General features: G+C 26.7%; 1 long non-coding RNA gene across 1 annotated transcript; it reads left to right on the forward strand.

Moving 5' to 3' along the window:
- The first annotated feature begins 3,818 nt into the window (after positions 1–3,818).
- Positions 3,819–4,734, forward strand: LOC149510902 (uncharacterized). The gene is made up of 2 exons (XR_016334849.1): positions 3,819–4,283; positions 4,445–4,734. It is a non-coding gene; the product is annotated as an uncharacterized LOC149510902 (long non-coding RNA).
- Positions 4,735–5,294: the final 560 nt, after the last annotated feature.

Consider the following 5,294-nt stretch of genomic DNA (forward strand, 5'->3'; position numbering starts at 1 on the left):
AAAGAAAATGATTTAAATTCATAAGCCAGCCATTTTTTTTATTATTATTCAAGGTGTTTTTTGTCAAAAATACCTTGAATAATCATTTATAAAAAATTTAATAGGGCTATTTAAGGTATTTCTGGCTAAAAATACCTTAAATAGTCCCATCAATAAATTTTTATGAGAGACTATTGAAAGTATTTTTGATCAAAAATACCTCTAATAATCCTCTAAAAAAAATTTAAAAGGGATAATTAAAGGCATTTTTTGACCAAAAATGCCTTCAATAATCCCATCATAAAAATTTAGAACAGATTATTAAAGAGATTTTTCTACCAAAAACACTTTCAATTATCCCTTGAAAAAATTAAAAAAGGATTATTAAAGGTGTTTTTATCCAAAAATACCTTTAATATTCCAAACAAAAAATTTTATTGAGGGGATTGTTGAAGGCATTTTCGGCCAAAAACCCCTTCAATAATCCCTTCAATAAATTTTTATGAGATAAAAATACCTTCAATAATTCTCTCAACAAAATTTTTTGAATAGATTATTAAAGGCGTTTTTGGCCAAAAACACCTTCAATAATCCCATTCAATTTTTTGTAAGCCAATAATTTTTTGTTTTGAGCCTATACTAATGGTTACGTTAATAATCGTCAGTATATAATATATTTATACTAGCGGATAGTCATATACCGTTAAAAAAAATTTATTTATACTGACGGTTAAATAAAGTGTTGATATAAGTATGATATATTCTGACGATATTAAAAACTATTAGTAAAAGTCTCTTTTACTAACAGAATTTAACCGTCAGTAAATAATCTATATAAATTTTTTTTTGTATAGATTATTGAAGGTATTTTTGGCTCAAAACGCCTTTAATAATCTCTCTCCAAATTTTTTTTAATGGATTATTGAAGGTAATTTTGGCCAAAAACCCTTCAATAATCCCATTTAATTTTTTTGTAAGCCAATAGTTTTTTTATTTTGAGCCTATACTGATGGTTACATTAATAATCGTCAATTTATAACATATTTATATTAACAGATAGTTATATACCGTCAGAAAAAGTTCATTTATATCGATGGTTAAATAAAGTATTAGTATAAGTATGGTATATTCTGACAGTATTAAAAATCTATCAGTAAAAATCTCTTTTACTAAGAGAATTTGATCGTTAATATAATCAAGCATTAGTATATGAAAAATATTTTGTAGTGTGTATTACTTTTTCTCAATAACTTTTTGATAATTTAATTAATAATTTTGTATGAACTTTAATTTTAATTGATTTAAATTAAATAAATAAAAAATACAAATATATTTAAAGACTCATGATATGTACTATTAAAGAAGATAAAAAGTAAATTAGGTTATATTTTGAAAAAGAAAAATTATATGTTTTACTTAAGATAAAATTAAATGTTTTTAGGACATAAACATTATGACATAATAATTTAGACTAAAATAATAACTAATTGAGCAACAAAGAAAAGATTTTATTTATGTTTTGTTCAATAATCACAGACTCATAATATCACATAACCCATCGGATGAAAAATGTGTTTTATATTAATTTAATTGAATTATTACTTATAAAATTGAACAAAAAAGATCCTACAAAAAAAAAATGATAAGAGTAAATTTTGGTTAATTTTCTACAACACATCCACCATTTCTCACAAATAAATTTTTAATGTAGTTTAATTTGATATAAATTCTATTTATAAATTTTTAATTGATTTAAATTTAAATAACTAACGAATAAAAAGTTATATGTTTAATGATAAATAATATTTGTTAAATAAATAAATAAATGCTAGAAATTTAAAAGTAAATTTGTTATCTTTTAAAATTTATAAGAATATTTATGCAATTCATTTTTAACACTTTTGGATTAATTTAAATAATTAACTAATAAACGCTATATATTTAATGAAAAATAATTATTAATACATAAATAAAAAAAATATTAAAAATTTAAAGGTAAAATTGTTATTTTTTAAAATTTATAAAGGTATTTATATCGTTTATTTTTAATAATTTTAAAATTCACAATTATATATAACTATATATAAGTAATTCCAGCAGAAAGTTATACAAAATGCACCCTTCAAAATAATCTCACCTCATGCAGATCCACTAGCTTATGGAGTTGCTGCACCAACTTGATATTTGATTCATCTGTACCCGGGACAACAGTTGTAATGTGGGAGAGTCCCTCAGTTTCTGCATGTCCAACAGCCAAACTCTGATGATATTTAAGACGATTCAGCTTATGAGAAACCCCAGAAAGAGAACAGGATGAGAGGGATAAGAGATAATTATAGTAAACTCACCTGAATATTATAGCCTCTTCGAGCAAAAACCCCTGTAACAATGTTTAGAACTCCCGGAGAGTCATTTACAAGCATGGATAAAGTGTGAGATTGAAGTTCACTTGTCTGAAAAATATTAGCACAAATGTTAAAGCTTTTTATACTAAAATACACGAGCTTACCACAAAGATACATTTTAAATAAGGACAAGAAATGGTGACTCGTGAAGAAAAGCTAACTCAGCACCGATAAGCTGGGAATTGAGAACTTGTAGAAGTTAGCCAAAATTCAAATTCATATTGGTTTATATATGTTCATTCTTTTTACTAAATTCAAAAAGCCTTAAAGCTTTAAGGTCCATTTGGGTAAGGATTTTCAATTGGGACATCATTTCAATCGGGACTTTTAAGTCTAAAATGCAATACACTAGTTGGTGTAAAAAGAGAAAGAAAATTGATAATTTTGGGAGACTTGAGGGTGCTCAAATCCCTGTTCCAAAACCCATGTTACTAAAACATCAGTTGATTATTGACTGGCACTAAGTGTCATTAAAATAAAAATTTGTTTCAATATGAATTAATAAACACAAAGACATTGTGAGCAAGCATTGCTAATATCCACAAGCACACACACACACCCCAAAGCCAACAACACAATCTCAGAGTCAAGACGGGATGCATGGTTGTTTCTGTTGCGGTCATGCTCAATCGTTTGTTGTCTTGACTTTTGATCAGGCCTGTATTATTAACCGTCTTTACTCTTCACTCTGTTGATCCGAAGGTGGAAATAAAAAATCCTTACCTTTCCTTTTCCTTCAATTAAGTGGTTAATTCATTTCTAGACTTTGATCTTAATGAATGCATCAGGCTTAATTTCCCTGTAAATTTTTCAACTCCTGCTATTGACTTCCATATATGTTTGATGGAGGTTCTACTGGAATAGACACTGAAAATTTCACGATAAATAAGTAGAAATGCGAATAGAAAATAATCCAAATAAATAGATGAAATTGATTTTTTCTTGTTCTTTATAATGAGATTATATTTGTACATATATTGAATAACTAATTACTTATGAATTAAGTACAACTAATCAATCAATTATAAATTGGATCAAATTCATATATAATATGTATTATTATGGAGATAATTTACGGGAAAAATTATAATTGATAAGTGTGATAGGCAACAATGTGAAAAAAAAAGAGAATTCAATAAGAAACAAGTAGCAAATCAAAATTAAAAATAAGACTAAAAATATGATTAATAAATTATCAATAGAAATACATGATTTTTTTTTTTTTTAAATAACGAGTTAAACTGATATTCATACTGAAAGAAAATTATTAAAATCCCCATGTTAAATAGAATGTAAAAATGAAGATGAAATTTACTTTTTAACTTTTTAATAAATTTTAACAAATTTTTGTGGTATTAAAATAGAAAAAAGAAAAAACTAATTTTTATATATATTATATACTCGACGCAAGGTGGCTATGCGGCTGGATGCAAGGAGAACCAAGGGCCAGAATGCAGAAATTAAGAAGATAAAAGTTCAAAATAACCTATTTTGGCTCAATTTTTGAACAAATTTGAGTTTGAAATAAGACAATATTCTCCCTCATTTTGTTCAAATGGAGATATCGACGTTAATCTCTCGTATTCTTTACCAAGGAAATAAAATATTTTAGTACATCAATTATATTGTGAGCGCCCAGATATACTTTCCACTCGTCTTTCCCTTGATATTAACCTTTCCAATTACATTCATAATCATATATGCTTCATGACTCACTCACCATCATCAAAGCTGCGCTCCAAAATGCGGACAACAGGCAAGAAGAAGACAGGGTTGTGAAACTTTGGCTTGAGAAGCTTAGAGATGTTACTTATGAGGTTGATCATGTACTGGACGAGTTTGCTTAACATGTTCTCCAAATTAAGGAAGGTGGAAATTCAGAAACAAACGAAGAAAAAGGTCAGCTACTTCTTTTCTTCTTTCAATTCTATAGCATTCCGTCTCGTGATGGCTAAAAGAAATTAGAAAGATTAATATATCCCTCAGCAATATTAACAACCAAGCCAATCTGTTTGGACTCCAGAGGAAAGTTACTGATATGATTGTTCTACTTCTGCCAGGAGGAAACCAAGTGACCCACTCTTTTCTTGGAGATTCATCACAAGTTATTTCAAAAGCAGTTGACTTGTTGATTTAGGCTCCCTTTGGATTCAATTGGACCTCCAATGGAGGTGAGATTGTCCAAGAATTTTTGTGCCAATCGGCACTTAGCATCCATTTGGATGCAAACGGCCAGTAGAAATTGCGCCTGTTGAGCTTCGGTATGTTTTGCTTTAGTGGCCAACTGGCCCGTAGCTTTTTTTTTTATCTCTTAATTTATATTATAAATAAAAAATATAGTTTTTCGCTTTTTCTTTTTTTATTTTGATTTTTTATTTAAAAATATAAAATAATTTTGTTAATTCAATAATAATAAAAAATTATTTAATATATTGTTATTATTAATTATTTAGTATCAAAATTATTATTTGATAGTAAGATAACTTAATAATTATTTATTAATTTTATAAATGTGAAATAATTTAAATTTATTATTATATATATAATTTTTAATATAATATTTTTAATGATTTTTTTTATTATCTCATTATAATACATATCACTATCAACTTTTACATCTAAATACATATTTTATCATTAATTTTAATTTTATTAATATAATAATTAATTTCAACTCAAATACTATTTTTAATTTTACAATCATCTAAAATAGACCCTAGCTCAACTTGCCCACAAGCCCTAATGGTTTTATCTATAGTGGGGATACAGGTCCTGGAAAAACAACATTAGCAAAAGTAGTTTGCAAACGTGAGCAAATACAAAAACATTTCAATAGAATACTATGGGTTTGTGTATTTGACAATTTCAATGTTGAAAGGATTTTACTAGAGATGCTAGAATATCTTGCAC

This window comes from Durio zibethinus, chromosome 27 (assembly GCF_047325235.1).
Source record: "Durio zibethinus cultivar Kanyao isolate XHJ-2024 chromosome 27, ASM4732523v1, whole genome shotgun sequence".
NCBI lineage: Eukaryota > Viridiplantae > Streptophyta > Magnoliopsida > Malvales > Malvaceae > Durio > Durio zibethinus.